Below are 19,679 nucleotides of genomic sequence, written 5' to 3' on the forward strand. Positions count from 1 at the left end.
AGTAGCCCTGGAGTGATGCCTTTGGTTTTGATTTCAAACTGTGCATCTTACCACTGCAAAATTAATTTACTTTTTTTTTTTTAATTTCCTGGTGACAAGACAGTGTCTGAATTAATGCTTATACTCAAAAAGGTGTCCTTGCTTGCTGTGGCACTAAATTTATCAGGCACATATTCTGTTTCCACTGGTTCCCACATGTGTGCAAGGCAGCAGGTGCAGAGTAAGAGCAGTGACAAAATGGTTAAAACGATCTTTTAAAACCAGAAAAATTCTAAAAGACCTTACTCCTTAGTTTAAATTTAAGTAAGTATTTAAAAGTGAGCACTGTGGCTGGTAGGAGAAAAAAATGGCAAAAAGAAAAAGAAACAATAAGATTAGTTATTGAAAAAACAACCAAATCATTAAAATACAAGGCTAACTGTATAAAAGAAATGATGTGTTAGGCCTTGGAGTTAAATGGTTCATTTCCTGATTCATTAAAACCTTCCTTCCTCAAGAATAACTGGCAATTGCAAAGTTCTGCCCTAGAGGGATGTTCAGGTAATAAAGGAGAAAGGATCCAGAGGCAAGTGAAGAAAAGAGTTACAAGAAAGTCTTCCAAAGCTACTTTGCTTGTTTACACACTCAAAAAGGAGGTTGACTGCATTGCATTCACAGCTCTGCACACATAGAAAATACTGTATCAGACAATATCTAGGACTGTGTAGAATTTAGGAAGTAGTTAGGCTAAATTTAATAGCCAAAAAATTATTTTATTGGTCCCTAGAAGGGATTAAAATAAGAGCATCACGATGGTGCCTTCTGTCTTAAGGGTCTAAAGGGATGCCACCACACTGCTCTTTGCTGGTTCTGTATGACTGAGGTTAAATATCTACTTTAAAAACATTTATTGCTCTTATACAGCCCTTCTCATTGCATAAGTTGATCTCGGAACATTTAGGCAAGTAGATGATTACTGCTCTTCTGCATGTGCCTACTGAGGAAGCTGAGGAGTAATAAGTGTAGGTCCGTGCAGCTAACGCAGATACAAGAGTACAAGGGGCTACAATCCACGTGGGTATAACAGTAGAGAGAATTATAGTTTACAACACTTAACCACCATTAAGACATCTTATTGTAGTCAAAAATTAGGTCTTTCATCAGCAAAAGCAACACTGCTCACCAATAATCATTCCATGTTTTTGGATTGGGGTAATCCGTACTTTTTCCTTGTAGTGTGTCTAGATTGTTAAAAAGGATTTAGGCAGCTGAAGTTGAAGTAAAACTAATGAGATATTACTGTTTAAAAGTAGATAAAATCTTGCCCCAATTTCTTTCCTTAGGCATTAGACCTAACATTAGTCAACTTCTGGGCTTAAGTAGCCGTCTTGGACCGCACAGATCAATAACGTCAACTTTTAGACTTTGGTTGCCCTGTTTTCTGTTCAGCTTAAACTTTCAACTTCTGCCAATGTTTCTAAGAGCCATCCTGGAAATGTTGAAAGCAGTGACGTTCATATGCTTTTGTAGGGGCCTGACCTCCCTGCCTTCAGCAGACTTTTGCTCAGCCTTACCAACATTCGCAGAAAACACTGCACCAGTCACCCAGCTCCAAGGAGAGAGATCACGCTGATTTTCTCAAGGTTCCTGGTTTCTCCAGTGTGTCAGAAAACAAACCTTGAGGCCTCTTGTGTGAGCAATCATTGTGTATATGGAATGCGAAACATTTCTAATTTGTGAAGGCAAGCTCAGTTGCATGTACTGTACACACACACACACACACACACAAACACCATGTGGAAATAATAAATGTTTATGATGGAGATCTTTGTTTTCTTCATTATTTTAGGATTTTGTCTGGACTTGAAACAATTGTTAAGAGCATTAGCTTCAATCTTTCATTACTAACACACTCATAATACTGACTTCACCTAATAAGGCAGATGTACTCCTCCTTAACGTATGTTCAATTATTTTTAAAAATACCAGTTGTTCATACACAAATATGCAAGATTTAGGAAGCTGAACAGCCAAACTGAGATTAAGTAGTGCTCTTGAGTATCCTTCAGTTCTTTTAAATGTTGACTGTTGTATTCAAATTTTGTTTCAAACTAATTCATATACTTGAATTTATTAGTGGGGAAGTTGTCTGGTTTGTAAACTTCTTGCTCATACACACATTCTTCCAGTTTTGAAACTTAGGTTCAAATTTAGTGTAGCTGCAAAGGTGTATTTGTAATGCCCTGCTGGTGGCTCAGCTCCTCTGTGCCTGGTGTGTGGGTGGTTGCACAAGATCCTGCAGCTGAACAGAAGGTGCACTGCCCGTGCCCTCAGCTGCATGAAAAATGGCTCTTTCTGATGCTGAGAAAAAGTACTTTCCTGCATGTTTTGCCTATTTGAACATAAGGACTGAATAATATATTTAACTAAAACTTATTTCCCCAAAAAATCCCACTACATCTCTTTCAATTGGATTTTAAAATTTCTTTGTAAAACATCTGCCTCTAAAATGTAGTATTTCACATTGGGTTGACTGCCACATTTAACTTGTTCTGAAATGAACTTTTTGTCTTCCATTTTCTTTCTTGCCTCAAATAAAAAAAAAAAATAAAAATCTGTATTTCTATTTCAGGTTAACTCAAAATTGTGAGTTGTTAGTGAATGAAAAGAATCAGTTACTTGCCCAGCAACAATAATTGCCTATTCTTTAAAGTGCTTCATAACATTATGAGTGTGGAGGCCTTCACAAAGTGCCAGGGTTTCTGTGGTGAAAGACCTACTGATTTTTTCCAGCTAATGGAGATTTTTCACTAGTACAGATGAGAACAATGTGGGCTTTTAGATACAAAATCGTTCTTGGTCTACGCGCAGTGTAGCAGCATCCTTCTGTTTCCTGCCCAAACTTACCTGGATGCTGGGATATGGGAACAGCAGAGATGTGATTCTGGTTTTCCTACAGGAATGTATGCAAAATAGATGGGACATTGGAAACACAATCTGTTTAAAAAATACCGTGAGTGATGCATGGGATGTGTAAATTGGATGTATACCTTCTACAACCCTAATATACAATACTCACATATAATCTCTACCTTTGTACTTGGAAAGCTTTTGAGAGCCTTGAAGACAGAAGATGCTGAGTGCTCTTAACTGAGCACTTCTTTCCATCCACACACTAAGAATCCGTTAAAAAAACTCCATACAAGGACTGGGGAGAAGGATGAAGCCCGTTTTTAGGATGGGTTTATTTTTATCTTTTTTGGAAGAGCTTATCATCCTATTTTTTATATCTCTCACCAATGAAATCTCAGAATGACTGAAATAGCACAGTGTGTTGGAGTGAATTCTTCCCCAGGAGACTGATTTTGTTTTATTATTGCTGAAGAGAGCAGGAATTTATTAAGTCTAGAAAAGTGGAGGAATTGGAACTTTCCTGCCAAGGTAGACGAATTCCCAAGCTGCTCCAGTCTCACTCCTGAGAAGCTCTTTTACTGACTTTCCCGTGTAGGGGAGAGGCACTATTTTATTCCTATTATCAGCTGACAAATAAAACAACCAAATTCAGAATGGGGGGAGGAGAGGGAAAATTTGCTTAAAAATATATTTAAAGACATGAGCTTTCTGTAGAGGAGTTTGTTTGGTGAGAAATGGATCTCTTGCTACAGGCTCCAATTTAAACTGGCTGACCTAGAAGGAAGAAAGTGCCTGGGAAAGAAGCAAAAGCAAATAAATAAAAAGTAAAAAGCAAATAAAAAATAGGACTTGTCTTTCCCACTTTTCAGAACTATGTGGGTACGAAGGGACTTTTCTGTCCTACCTCTTAGGGAGCCAACAGCTTTGTGTTTGAGCATACCACGTAGCAAAGGGTACAACGGGAATCTATTATGCAGTGGAGTGTGTGTTCCTCCTCCCTGGCTGATGCATACTAATGATAGAAAAGTTAATTAAATCAGACAGTGAGTTTTGACCAGTGGTTCAGAGAATGGAAATGTCTAAGGTTTGGTGCCCCTCAATCAGATGGTTGCTGTCTAGCTAGGTTTCTAGTTTCACTCATAACTGCGGCTCCGTTCTCCACTTCCACTTCTTGCTTTCCAGATTCCCGTTACCCGTGTGTTTGTCTTTCTCCTCTTTCTTTTGCTTCCTTGCCCACTGCCCCCTCCATGTATGTCTGATCACTCCAGTTCTTACACTTGTCTCCCACATTTCCTGTTGAAACAACATGCAGCTGTAGCGGTGGTGATGATGGTTATGAGGAAGGCAGAGCAAGATAAGCCAAGGCTGAGTGAAATATCCCCGCTTTGTAACATACAGGATTGGAGAATTTGTTTGGCTGTTAAAATAGGATGGTCTTGACCTTGAAACAAACCAGAAGTTTCTTCTAGATTTGAAATACCTCAGAATAAAGAAATTTCTTCTTTCTTCACTATCTGGATCTTCTGTTTTGTCAAAAACACTTAAGAGACTACTCAATCATATTGTAAGATCTCATGAATTTCAAAGTTCTGTGTCTATCAGAGCAGTTGGACACTGGTGGTGCTTTGCACCGCAGTCAACAGCAGGTGTTAGCATACGTGCATTGGCTTTAAGTTGCCTTCCTTGGATGTGGTGACAGGGGAGTTGAGATTAGGGGAGAGATTCACTGGAAGCTGCAGAGCTTTTTGGCTAAATATCGCTAACCCATGCATAGAGAGCCACACTGACATAGTCACCTCTGAACAAGCTGGATCAGGGATGTCTGTCTGATATGCAGTCATGCCTTTGAGTTGCAGTGATCTGCAGAGTTCATAGAGTCAACATCTGAATAGAATGGCTGATTAGCATCCTACCCACTGGGCCACCTCATTTCTGTCTGTGCAATGAAGAAAGAACTACTGAGGTGGTAACAAATATGTAGATGTGGAAATAACAGCAATAGGGAGGGAATAGGAGTTCTGCACTTCTTCAGAGGCTAAATTTTCAGCCACGAGGAGGCAGTTAATACACTGAAGGCTTGTAGAAATTCGGAACTCGGTTCTTTTATCTGAAGTTAAGTCACACAGTTTTGCTTGTCTGGATGAGCAGGAGTGAGAGATCATGAACAGGGGATGGATGTAGTCACGACTGGCCTTGCTGTGATTTCAGGAAATGCAGCTAGGCCAATAGTAACGTTAATCTCTAAGGCAGAGGGAACTGAGGGGAGAAGAGGAGCATCCGGACTTGCTTTCCCTCTGGGTTCCTTTTACACCAGCCCTGCAGGGTATCACCTCTTCAGAAGACTGACCTCTAAGAGTACATTCAGGCACAGAGAAAATTTTCCCTCTAGTCCTCATCATGCATGCAGGTTTTGGAGCAGGGAAAGCACTGCTGTAAGTTTTCACTGCCCTGCTCTTCATTAGGTAGCTTTGGTTCTCTGCCCAGTGGATATAACTGTTCCATATAAAAGCCAATTACAGAAACAAAAGGAAGCTGATATCAATTATTACTTGAGGTTTCAGTGGCCCTTCACCTCCCTACAACTGAGCAATGGCTAATATACCAAAGCTGCTTGGAGGCTAGGCAACCTCCTACTAGAATAATACATGAAGCAATGTTCAGAAAGGTGGTTCAGGAGTATATACATATCCTACCTTGTGGTTGAGATGGGAAATAAAAGGGCAACATCTGCTTTGCTCCAGAATTTTTTCCTATACTCCTCAGCCCCAAGCCAGAATTGCTCTTTTTCCTTCCAAAAGTGATGTAAGATAAAAGACGGGAGATAATAAACGTTCTCACTCTCCTATTAATACAAATAGTTGAAAATGTCCGGAAGAGTGACTAGAAGTCAAATTAACTTGAAGACAAAAAGGACTTGACAAGTATTTGCAATAAGGTTCAGACGTCCATGGAACACTGCTTTTCCAGGGAGAGACTGATGTCACCCAACAGAAACCGAAACCTCATCCCAGGAGGTTTCCTCCTTTATGAAGGGTGGTGCAGGGGGGAGGAAGGGTTTCCAGCCAGCAATAAGGATGCACATGCAAGGATCTGTGCTCCAGCAGATCACCAATCTTAGATGGGGTGTGATGGCAAAACAGTGATGAGTGATTGTCATGGAAACTGTTAATTGTTAACAAAGGCTTTTAACTTTTCAGCTCTTGCAAAATAATCCAAGAAATATTTTTGTTTATTACTGGGAGGAGCCTTTGTAAGAGGCTGCTCTAATTCTTAATTCATTTTTAGAAGGAGTGTGCTTTAAGATAGATATCACTAAAGTAGAGATGGGACCAAGCTGGAGTTTCGTATCTTCCCTACTCCCTGAATAAAGGGTGGTTTTGTTTTAGCATGCCTGCCCAGATTTGAACTTGTTTAGAACCCACAGTGGATTTATTCAAATAATAATAACAAAAAGAAAAACATCTAGGGGCCTTTTTTTGCTTGCTTTTTGGATGCTGTCCAAAATGGCAGAGCTCTTGCAAGACCAGACTGCCTCCAAATGAAGTTACAAGCTTTCCACTGTTGGGGCTGAATATTGGCTCAGTTGTTCATGGGAGGCTTGTGCTGACAGACCCAAACCTTAGTCTGGCTCCAGCCTCAGACCTGAACCTCTGAATTTTAACCTAATACTATTCCAGACAGAAACGGGTATATTATGGTTTTGGCCCATTTTTAACATTTTAAAATCCTGCTTCATTTTCAGTCTAATGATGCCATAGGCTTTCATTTAGCAAAGACATTTAGAAACATGTCTTAACTGCATGAATTCAGAAGGACTTTCAAGTAGACCCTTATATTCAGGTTTTGGTATTTGTATTTTCTAATCTATCTGCTTGATGAAACACTTGTGAAAAATAGTGTATGAAGATGACAGACAGAAAATGATAGCTTGCATTTGTTCTTGGCTAGAGATAATAAGGGAGCACACAGGACCTTTGCTATGATTTCATAGTAAACGCCAGAAATTAATTTTGGTTTGTGTGTGGGTGTGCGTCTTTCTCTGCCCTTCCCTCTTGCCCCATTATTCCTCTTCCTTCCAGTTCTGCAAAAGGAAGTATCAAGACGAGCATTTCTGCAGTGGCTGTTCAGACTTGCCCTAAATGTGTGTGACGGTGCTTTCCTACCCACACAGCCGTGGGGGCATTGGTCCCCGACATGTCCCAGACCCACCCCCCCCCCCCCCATGCCTCTGTGCCCTAACCCCATCCTTCTCTCCCTCTTTGCCAGGTTGCCCACCCTTCTGTCTGGGTCTCAGATCCTGCAGGCAGGGTGGAGAGGTTGGCCAGCCTGGCCTGCCAGCTCCACCAAAGAGGAGGGCAAGCCCCAGCCCAGAAATTGCTCCCAGCTCTCGGCTGCAGGGATGGGGCTGCCTGCTGCAGCACAGGCATCAGCATAACAGATTCCCTGTCAACATAAGCATCCATTGCCCACAAGGTGAATGTATACATGTCTTCCTTAGCTGTACATTAATGCTCCTTCCTCATGCCTACCTTCCTTTTCCTTTCTGCATATAGGACCTAGCACAAAGGAGGCAAAATCCATGTTATTAAAGAATTAATATAATTATTATGCATGGAGAAAACTGCTTTCTGATGGCCGTTAACTAGGTAGTTTATTGCTCATGAGCAGAAGCTCCTTATAGACAAGATACCTCCTGGATAAATAATGCATTTTTATAAGTTGCATTTATTTGTATTCCATATTCCTAAAACTCCTGACAGAAACCCTGTAATTTCAGGAATTAGTCCAGACACGTAATAAGACCTAGTCCTTCTGTGGTTGATTTATGGGCGAAAAACAATGCCATTGGCAGAAGAGATTTGGATATGTACACAAAGTTATTCGCTTAGCATTGCTGTGCTCTTTCATTAATAGCTTGTGTGTGGTATTTTGTTATACGTAACATTTCTTTTCCTAGATCTGGGAGTACATGACATCAGAATGATTTTGCTGGTAAAATCAGACATAGCTGTGGTATTAGGAATTATTCTAGACATAGTTAAGTCTTGTTGTAGTTGTACTTGCTGCAATACACAGCTGGGACTGTTACATGCCACAGAGGGCGAACAAGAACAGCTTTTCCTTAAAATGAGTGTGGAGAGACTCCCATAGGAAATGTTTTTGTTTTGTTTTTTGAAATCTGTGTGTGGCATAGGAAAGGAATGGGTGGAAGAATGATAACAAGAGAGAGCATGCCTGTGAGAGAGATAAGATTGAAAAGGGCTGGTAAGCAAAAGTGCTCAAAGTTGAGCCCGTGTTTGCAAAATTCTGCAGCCTTTAGAAAAGCTGATGCTCATTTAGTTGTATAACTGGTACTGAGGTCCTGGAAAATCCAGTCCTCAAAATTAGCAAGATAAGAAACTCAGTTTTAAAAATCCTTTAATAAGGATTCTTCTTTCTCTGTGTTAGAAGCTATGAAAACAAACACAGTGTTGCTGGGCACAGGTTTGGGGAGTTTGTTTCCTTTTTATAAAGCAAAAAATTCTGACTCTGCTTTTCTAGTGATTTATACATGAGCCCCATCTTGTGTGTTCCCTCCAAAACATCTCACTGGCTCTGACAGCAAAGAGTTCAAATGCTCTGCCTGGAAAAACCCTCCTTTCCTTTAACAATCCAGAGAAAACCATAATGAGTGACAGTGACTGGTTGAATGACCAACTGGCCTTTGAAGTACAATACATAAATACATATGTGTGTGTGTTTATGTATATGCATGCACTAAATATATATATATGTATGCTTTATGATTGAATAACATCCACCCTTTGGCTCTGCTTTCTATGATTAACCTCTATTAGCATTGCAATTATAAATACCTGGTAAATGTCTGCCTTTGATCTAACCCATCTGTCACTCAATAGTCTTTTAACCTCCAGATTTCCTCTCTCTTTCTTGACATTTGTCATTGTCTTCCTTCTGAATGCCTTCCTTGCTGTTCTCAAAAGCTGGCCAAAAAGCACTAGGAGGGTAGACTGTAGTATCAAGTACCACGCTCGAGGCTCAGAGGCAGCTGCCATGTTCTAAAAGGTCTCTTTATTCTTTGCAGCCACAGCTTTGCAATCGCCCGAATAACAAATATACACTTCTCCCCCGCTTTATCTTTCATGGAAAAAAATCCCCTAGAATAACAATAAATTCTTCCCTCTTTCCAGCCTAGCCCAGTGTACATTAATACACCTTGTAATTGCTTGTCTCTATCGGTTTTAGTCCTTTGCCCTTTTTTGCTCCTTCTTTTTGTACTTCAGCTTCATCACTGATCCTATTCACTCTATTCCCAGTGCTGAAATCTAAGTCCCAAATGCCAGCAAGAAATACTCAGCCATTCATGACAAATTGAATGGCTCAATTTAAAGGGGAAGATAGCACCTCATCTACTGTTACTATTCACTACAATAGTCTCCATCACTCGTTCACTGGAGAAAGCAGCATGTCCTGGGTTCAAGTAGAGACTATGCTGATGATCTGTGGCTTGAAAGGACTAGAAGGAGCATTGCATATGACAGGGAGTCACCTTTCTGCCTTTGAAGGTTTTTATGTATTCACATCAATACAATGGTCAACACTACTAAGAGCCCAGGAATGCTGTTCAGTTCACCCCCGTCCTGGCAGGATCCCAACCTGCTTGCAGCAACATGCCAATAAATCAGTCGAGAAGGCTCAAATAGGGCCGGATCCTCAGCTGGTAGAGATGTGCTGTCAGTGTAAACACTTCTGCCCTAGGATCAATGAAGATTCAGGAGAAAAAGCAAACTTCAGCGTTTTAGCAATTGCTCCACCAAGGACAGCCTCGTTAGATGTAAGTACACGTTCTACTGGCTTCCTGGTGGCTGCTGGTGTCTCTCCCTTTGGAGACTGGCCTACACAAAGAAGCCATGCACAGAATAAGACCCACCAGTGATGCATCATTGGTACATGGGGTGCCAATATTTCCTAGGCTGATCAAAACTTCTTTGTCAGCAGTTACTGTTGTCAGAAAATGAGTTTTCAACTGAATACAGATGTTCGCAGGAAAAAGTCTGTGCTCTTTTCTTTTTTTTTAGTTTTTCATGAGGTAACTGAAAATCTCAAAAAGGTTTATCTGAAAACTGAAAAAAATCCATATATTGATAGATTTTGTCCACAGGGATCTGATTTTGGATTTTCTCCACTGAAAATGTTCTTCTGGCAGAATTTAACTGAATATTTTCCAGTCAATGAAAACGATATTCCATTTTTTTCTTAACAAAAGTTAAAACATGACAATTTTTTTCCATGTGTCATTCGCACAGCTGCACAACCCAAACAGTTGTAATACAGGATTTGGTTTTGTTTTTCCCTGTTAATTTAACTACCTGAAGCATAGTGTACCATAAATCCCCATTTCCCTGCATTTTGTCAGCAATGTGGCTATGTGGAAAGAAAGTGGGCACAGAGTGGACATAAAATTATATTGGTTACAAATAACAATGCAGCACACCGATTTCCTGAACTGCAAACAGTTGCAAGAACTATTCAGATTTGATGTGGTTTTGTGGTGGTATTATTCCCGTTGGAGAAGGTTATGTCTTGGTGGGGTAAATTCCAGCCTTTCTCCAGAACCATCTGTCCGCAGCTCTCCGGCTCAGATATGTTCGGTTCTACCGAGGAATATTAGGAAGAATTGAAATCGGTTCCAGATCATATCCCTGTTTTCCAGGTGATAGTGTCTCTCCAGGTCTTCTGGTAGATCTTGAGTAGTCAGAAGAGGGTTTTTTTTTGGCTACCTGCTATTTTCCTTGCTTTTCCCAAAAGAGGCGCAGATTATTAGAAGCCACATCTGCCTGCTGACTACCTGACCGTAGTTCCCACTCGAATGCAGTCTGGTTATTGCAAGGTGCAATGAAGCAGGGTGGAAATAAATGCTAATGCAGACCAGGGCTCACCAGCAGGCTGTCCCCACTAAAGTCCAGCTTCCAGAGCTGCAGAGCTCGGGCCGGCTGAGTCTGGAGAGTCTGACCAGGGAGGGTTGGAGACCACCTGCTGTGGTGCATAGTGCTCTGAGATGCTGCAGCAGAAACTCATTTTATGAAGTTTGTTTTGTTTTTTTTTAATGCTCTTTACATCACTCTCCAGACTTCACAAGGCCCCAGCTTTCAGTTCTCGCCTTTCTGAATGAGAAAATTTGTTTTAAAAAGACTTTGAAGTATAGTCCATGATTTTATGTAGCTGTCTAACTCCATGCTGAATCATCAGGGAATCCTGGAGGAGATTGACAGTCAACGGACCAGTAGTAGGAGGAAAGTCTGTTTTCCCTGGAGATTTCTTGTAGGTTTTGGCTTCTGCTGAGTTAAACACAGCATGGAAATAATCTTTTTTGAGGTACTTTACTATGTTCAGCCAAAATTGGGAAACGATACTTTGCAGGAGAAATGCATAAACATATATTAACTAAACTTTTTTAAAGATTCAGGAATTTGGCTTTTGGATTTTGAGCAGTTTATGTTTTCTTTAGACCAATCTTATCCTCTACATCTCAGCACAGTTATGTGTAACTCAGAATGTCATCAGAAATGTCAGCAAGAGATGTATGGGTCTATATAGATCTCACCACTGAAAACATTAATTTTTGATTAAAAATCAGGTCTGAGTGAGAAATCATAAAATTGTAGCATGCTCTTCAAGAATGCTGCTTTCTTGTTAATTTTTCTTTTTTTCAAGCTTTTGGGGTAGATAGACACTGGTCACATTTGACAGCATTCTTTTACCATTGTGAGGGCTGGAAATGTATTTATTTGTTGCAATCATAGCTAAGATTTTAAAATAATCTTGCATCTCTTTAGTTGTAATAACTCCTGAGATAAAATGCCATTGATATATTAGCAGCTAAAATGAGGTTTAACATCTTAATTTTTGCTTATTGCAAACCTACCACTTTTTCTTGAAAACTTCCATTTTTCTGCTCTTAGCTCAGAACTGAGATTAAATTAATTTAACTCCCTTGAAGATAGCTAACTTGCTATTCCCATCTAAAAAACGGAGACTGCAAGCCAAAACATTTATACTGAATTACAGAAGATGTTCCTCCACACTAAGCCTTGTTTCATGTTGCAGCTGTGTGAAAAATGGGAGGAGAGCAGCTGCCTGTTGAAGGAGATGACCAAATTTCTTTTGATCTGTTTTTAAGAGTGCAGAACTTGGTCTGAAGGCCATCCTCAGGCATCGCAAACATGACCAAAGAAATACTGCTTCAAAGGGTGTAGAAGATAGAATTATAGCATTGCTTCATCTCTGTATACACTGAGCTATGCAGGCATGGTTTGCTAAAACTCACTTTATGTCATCTTTAAATTAAAAATAAATACAAAGAAAGGATTATTTGGCAAGCTAATTGAGGAATTTTCTTGTGGTCAGTTCCTGTGTTTTCTGTGCTTTTCTTTAGCTCTTTTTGAACTTTAGACAGAGTATTATAGATTCTTGAATACAGAGCCTGGAATGACTCTCTTATAATCTGCAGGGTTGGTTTCAAGGCCTCCTCAAAACACCCAACACAGCTTTTGCACTGAACCGATTAATGTGTGGTGGACATGATGCCTGTCTTTTAGGATACCCAGCTTGATGGATAGAGTCCGACCGATGGAGATTCCAAAGCATCCCTGATAATCTGTTCTAATTTGGTCATATACAGGGCTGTTACTATCCAGCTAAACTGGCTATTCCAGCATTAAGTTGCATTATCTTTGTACCTAAATAAAGTTGTTGATATTGCAGTGCTGCTAAGCTACCAAGAGTTACCCCTTCACAGACAAGAAAGTCATTGTACCTGAAAGATTCCACTAATTTGAATATTGAAGGCCAATCCAAAAATAAAAACATTAGGAAGAATTTCCATGAATTTCCATGATTTATAGTGCAACTCTTCTTGCAACCCCATAGTTGAAGTTACAGCATTCTTCACATGCCACAGTCAGCTTTATCTCATACCATCATGAGATCATTTTTCGTATAAATATTTGCATATTGTCTTCTGAAGTGGACTGAACATGGATTGAAACAGCTGCATGGGCAATTTCAGTTTCAGAAAATTCTGGTATTTCTCACCTGCAAAGTCTTCCCTGTTACTGTTGCCATCCTGTTCATCACAGCAGTTAGGTCTAATAACTCCTAATCTGTAGCGTTCATTAGGCCTCCAGGAGCTGCAGCAAACTGCTGTAACACACTATGCCTTTTGTGGGGCAAAAACTAGGGTCTCAGCCGGTGTCTACTGAATTAGAAACAATTAGAAATGCTTTAACTGAAGTCAGTACAGCTACCTAAACTTACCGCTTTTGAAAACCCAGCATAGACTGAGCAGCACTTACAGTTAACAGTGCTCAACTGCTGATTATGACTCATGTGCAGACTGGGAAAATAGCGAATTTTTAAACAATATCCCTTTTTGTGTTGCAAGCAGGTCAAATGCTGTCCCATTTTTACGATCCAACAGGGAGATGGAGTTTAGGAACACACAAAAGCCCTGGAAAAAGAGTTACTGTTGAGGTCACATTTTCATACCCACATTATTGAACTATACCTTTGAAAGACAAAAGAGCAGGCGATGTCCCAACATGCAGTTGTTGCTTAATGATTGTGTTGTCGGTCTGGAGAGGGCGGAGTGGTAGGTTGCTTAACAGTTTTACATTTTCCCATGGTATAATACTGATGATATGGTTAGCTGTAATTAAAGGGTTATATAAATAAGCCATTGGGAAACAAATTAATTTATTTCCTTGGTGGGGCTACTTATGTAATTTGGGGCTTACACGTTGATCTGCTTTCCCTTTGAAGCACTCAGCCCCCCCAAACCTGGTCCTCCTCTCCCAATTGTTTTAAAATAATTTCAAAACACGTCAAAGGAATGCAGATGTTAAATGTGCTGCAGCCTGAACTTCCTTGAAGCAGCACTGCCCTTAATGAGAAAAAGCTGGAGAGCAGAGTGAGACCTGGCTTGTAAAACAGTTTTATGGTACATTCATTACTTTATCAGAAGAGGCCTTCCAAGAGGCAGAGTGGAGTAGCACATCACGCAGGGGAGCTGTGGGTGCCAGCAGGCCACTTCTACTTGACAGCAGCACCCACCCGCTGGCCCCAGCCCTTGCAGGTAGTGGAAGAATCAGTCACCTGGATCTCATTTGGGGCAATTTTATGATTTTGGTGATGCTCAACCTTTTTGTGTTTACTAAGGAACTGGCCCACTCTTGGGGATAGCAAATGGGAGGGTAGGCTGCTTCCTACCCCGATCAGAGAAATTTCCCTTTTCCGAGGAAATAATAAGATGTCATTAAAAGTCCAGCTTAAAAAACAAAGCATAATACTAAGTTTTCCTCTTATGCCTGTGTTTCTTTTATGAGCTTGTAAGTAACATCATTAAGCTACTTGCCGTTCTTTGAGCAAATCTTTGTTTAATCACGTAATTTTTTTTGCACTCTTCCCTAGAAATATAAAGCCTTAAGCATTAGAAATTTTAAAACAAATTCCTAAAGTTTAATTTTGCATACAAAGCTGTAGTACAGAAAGCAAACAGTTTCCATGAATGCTATTTGTACTAACAGCTATACTAGTTTCCTGTAAGAGACACCATTTTGGCTTCACAAGAAAAAAAGAGAAAGAAAAAAAAAAAGAGGAAAAAGTAGTATTTAAATGTCTTGACATAAAGATCATGGCTACACTTCAGACAACTCTTCCGAGCCCCAGCTGTGAGATTCAAACAAGCTTCACCAACTGAAGTACACTGGTAATATTTCTGTTGTTGAATGAAAAGATATAAAGCATTAAATGAGTTCTAGAACACGCTTTCATACCTTTCCTCCTCTGACATACACACCTTGTTATAAAAGATCTCAACCCTATCCTCTTGGACTTGCCATTGTGGAAGACCCTACTGGCAGAGGGAGAAAGGCAGTGCTGGTTTCTCTTCATTTTAGATTTTAAGATTTCTAGTTGCAGGATAATTCCAAGTCCCAGTTGGCTACAGTAATTTCCTTTTAAGCTTTTGCTTAATGTAATGCAGTAACTTCACAGCATGTGCCTTAGGAATGAACACCAACCAAAATTGCTGATCATGTTTATCTTACACTACAGGGAAGCCACTGATCAAAGCAATGTATATTTTAATCAAAACTCTTCCCAAAGTGGCAGCTTCCACTGCCAGCACGCTGCCAGTGTGCCTCTGCTAACACTGCAGAAAGAATAAAGAAAAACAGTCCTCCCAATTAGCAGCAGTCTGGAGGCAAATTTGAAGCCATCCAGCAAAGCTTCACATCTCTGGATATCAAGGTGAAGTCTACGATAAAGTTGGGCTGGGGGCCAGAGTGCGTTTGTCTCTCTCTGGTGGATTTTGAAGGGAGTGAAACTGGATGCTTGCTCATAGGATGTCTGCCATTTTAGCATTTTGAAGATTAATGGCTTTGATTTTCAAATCCTCATCACAGACTGCAAAGAAGAGGATGAAATTATTGTGAATTAATAAGACCATATTGGGTTGGGATCTTCTGTGGGGGTTTGGTTAGTTCTTGTGAGAGCTTCCTTCTGTTTGGAGTCAGCGTTGGATTCGGCACTGTGTATGCAGAATAAGAGGTACAAAGGTTCAGTCCCTGATTCTCCTACGACTTTGTAGTACAGCCAGGCACACAACTTTTGGTGGCTAAGCTTGCCATTGTCCAGAAATCGCCTTGACCTACTGTTCTCAATAAAGAAGTTTTTGGCCAGTTCAGCCAGCTCACTCCTCAGGCTGAGCCTAAATTGCCCCGTTGTTCCTCTGACTGGGTTTCCAAAAGGCATCACAGGAATATGCAGAAAATAGTGTCGGTACTGGAGTAACACGCTTTTAGGCATTTGAGGGGCTGAGATTGGGACTTATGAGATCAAAAATGGTGGTTTCCTATAAAAATCACATGTAAATTTGGACAAATTGCTTAAACTCGCAGTCCTTGATGCTCAAAATTACCTGAACATCTGCATTAATCCATTTATCTTAAAGAAACTTAACTTTAATCATAATTAGCTTCAATCATACTCTTGTGTCCCAATTATGCTAATAGCACTCAAGTATGTACTTGAGGGTTTCGCTGACTGATGTTCTTCTGAATCGCAACTGCAATTCCGTGTCTCCCATTTCCAGGGATGTTGTACATCCCCTGGAGGAGGAGAGCAACCTAGCATGGTTGAGTAGCAGCTACAGGATTGTTTACATTTGTTAAACCTTGTTCGATGTTTTCAAGAAACCAGCCTTCTCTTGACATCTAAGGGCCCCTTTCTTCCTCTTATTTTCTTTTGTTTGTTTGTTGTTTGGGGGTTTTTTTAAGGTTATGTACAAAGAATTATTTTTAAGTAAGCCACTGAATTTTTTTTCTTATAAAAACCTTTTATGATTGGGCAATGGATTGTGGATCTTCAGCTGAAAAACTGAAGTGTTGTTTAAGTTACTGCTGCAAGAAAAAAAATACCCTGTCTTGAAACACTGATCTTATACTTTTTATTTGCATTCTTGAAACTTAAAATGACATTACTGTTTTTATTGAAAAATCTGGAAGATAAAAGTGCTCTTTGTCTTAGACCTTATGGGTCAGGTTTCAGCACAGGCTGAATCTTACTGCTGACTTTTGAACCTCTGAAGATGCTGCTGTGCTTGGACTCTACATGACTCTCCTCTTATAAGAAAAGTAGCATTGTAAGTCATATATATGATGTGTTTTTCTATTCATCGTTGGGAATCAGTTCGCAAAGGAAGGGCCAAAAATATTTTGAGCAGGGTTCTATTAGTTTACATAGCTGATTAAAATTTGAGGCTCTGTTTCTTTGTTGAAATAGTATCCGCTATCCATCACAACAGCCCGTCTATGCCGTAGGGCAAATCACCCACTTGGCAGCCATATTGTTAAAACTGAGCCTCACACTGAGGTGAGAAAATAAACTGAAGACCCTTTGAGGAAATTTTTGAAGACTGTATGTAAACTCAGTATCTTTATTATTTCTTGCTACAGCTGACTGGGTCTCCGGTTTTATATGTCTATTGAAACAACCATACTAGCGAGTTATCTTCTGCTGATTCCTTGCTATTGCACACAAGGAGCCTACTGGGGCAGTGAGTGGCAGTGTGGACTCTTTTGACAATTCCCAATGAAATTTGAAATTTTGATCTTCTGACCTTTGAAAGGGGATGTTTTTTAAATTCACAGCAAATACTGCACACCTATTAGCCATGGCCAGATGTGACAGAGACACAGATGAGCCGCTGCCTTCCTAGGAGGTAATTATCATGTGCATCTGGTTGTGCAGGTGGCAGGCGACAAGAGAAGATGCACCCTCAGGAAATATTAGCCTTGCAAGATGGGTTATTGTTCATCAGCACTAAGCAAGACTCTCTCTGTGGAGTGCAGGTAGGATGAAAATGAATCAAGGCAAGAAGAAAAGCAGCCAGTTATTCAAGTTGTCTCAAAGAGCTCCTTTAAATGCACAGCACACAGGGGAACAAATGGGTGCTGGTTACGATGAAGTCTTTTGCTTCCTGTAGTGCTTGGCATTCCTTAGTGTGTATTGATGGCTTTGGATTGTTGTCCTCCATTGTAGCATCAAAGAGTAAACAGGCTGAATGTTGCCAGATTTGGTCATTTGAACATCATACTTTTTAACCTGCCTGTCTCCCTCTCTTACCCAGATAATGTTTTCCTTTCAGGTGCTGCAGCAACACAAGTTTGCCAGCTAATGATGCTTGCTATAGATTCACATCAGCCTCAGCATGACCTGCATGGAGTCAGCTCTGCACCAGTGGTGATCACCAGGTTTGCATGACCTTGGGCAAGTGAGAGGTGGACTCTGTACAGGGAGATCTGCAGAACAAGCAAATGCTGCCCTGATGTGCCACAGGAGAGAAGAGCTCAGCTCCTCGTGAACGTTATTACAGTGGAGAACCTGGTAGAAGTTATCATACCTTGTAGATGACATTTTCCTGTGGCAAGCTCAGGTAAAAGACTAGGAACCAAGTCTTCAGACATGTCCAGTGGTTCTGAACACTGTAATATTTTGAAATCTATTTTCCAGATGTAGTGAGCCACAAAGAGCTGAAATAACCTCTTATTTCCTTGAATGTATTACAGGTCATTTCTCTTTGTTTCCTTGAATCTTCCATGAGTTCCAGCCTGACTGCACTGGTTTTGTGCTAAGGAGCGCCTAGAAAATATAAATGCACCAAGTAAGTATGAAACATTTCTTATTTCTTACATCAAGGGTATGTTCAAGTGACAGTTTTTTAAGTATATGTTCTGTTTTTCCTTGTCCTATGTTTCCAGGAGAATCCCACACCAACTAAAACATTGATTTATTTAAAATGCAGCTAATGAGCTTTCTTTGTTCTCTGTCTCATGCTGGAAAATCCCACCTGATCCCTAATTAACAAATTGATTTATTAAAAGTATAACTAATGACCTCCCTTTGTCCTTTTCTTCCAGCTGCAGAATCCCACCTGATCCCAGATTATCACATTGATTTATTTAAAATTAAAAATATGATTGCATAGTTTCTTTATCATGCTTCTCAGTGAATGCCTCAGCCACGTGTTCCAAGTTGAGTGCTGGGGCTCTGATTTTACTACTCAGAGATCAAATACTTTAAGAAAAAAATGGTTGTTTGAAATGCCACATTGTACCCCTAGTTGTTGAAGTATTTGAGTGTTCCTGCTACTAAGGTCAGTATGAAGTCACTGGTAGTAACTTAGAGGAGCAGCTTCACAGATTCCCTTCCAACAAATCACTTGAGCACGCACTTGTCTTCAAATCCTTGGGTGAGCCCACTGGTGTGGGTGAATCTCTGTAAATCACGGTCCATAAGTCCCTAAGTTTTGCTAGATAATGGGGTTTGCTGCAAAGGACTGCCCATGTCCAGTGGTGTTCCTGCCTCACGCAGAACAGGCAGCTGGGAAGCATCAGCCAGAACAGGGAGAGCAGAGAAGGCCTTTCATGCCAGGGCTGATTCACCATGGGCTCAATCTCTTGTAAACAGCTTGTGGCAGGTCTAGCACAGTTTGGAAGTGTGTATGTGTACAACAAGAGCTTACAAATACCACTCATCAACAAGATCTGACCTTGGACTTGCACTGATATGAATATATCTGCAGGCAACACGAGGCCATTACATCCTGGTATGTAAACATCGAGGTATCCTTGGCCGTCTTCCCTGCAGTGTTCTGCAAAAACAAACAGGGGGTCACTCGCTGTAGGCAATGCCTTCAGAGAGAGGAACTGAAAAATAATGAGCTGTTTTAGATGAAGCAAGACAGAAAGACAGAGTCTCTGGCAATAGACAAGTGGTCACAGGTTACATTAATTTCTTGCACCAAAATGAATGGCAGAGAAATATCCTGATTTAGTGTGCCAGCCAGCCAACCTCCTTGTAGCACAATACAAGTAGCAGGGCCCCATCCCATGCTGATTGCCCCTCCAACACACATCTCCTCTGCCCCCTGAGCTGTCCTTTCAGATTTACTCTTTCTCTGGGCAATAGAAAAGAAAATCAGTCTGAATTCAAAAGAAAAGAAAGTACCCAGGGGATACTTATTCCTTCCTCTCACAGACCCTGTTCCCAAGACTGACAAGCCTCCCTTGTAAGCACTGGTAATCCTCCAAGCTCTTGAAGCTCTTTCTGAGTAGCATGGTGTAGGTCCAGCACACCGGTGCTATGCAAAGCAGCCACACTCAAAAAGGGACCTGAACAAGACCCAGCACCTCTGCAAAGGAAAAGTCTGAAGCATTGTCTGAGTT

This window comes from Numenius arquata, chromosome 7 (assembly GCF_964106895.1).
Source record: "Numenius arquata chromosome 7, bNumArq3.hap1.1, whole genome shotgun sequence".
Taxonomy (NCBI): Eukaryota; Metazoa; Chordata; class Aves; order Charadriiformes; family Scolopacidae; genus Numenius; species Numenius arquata.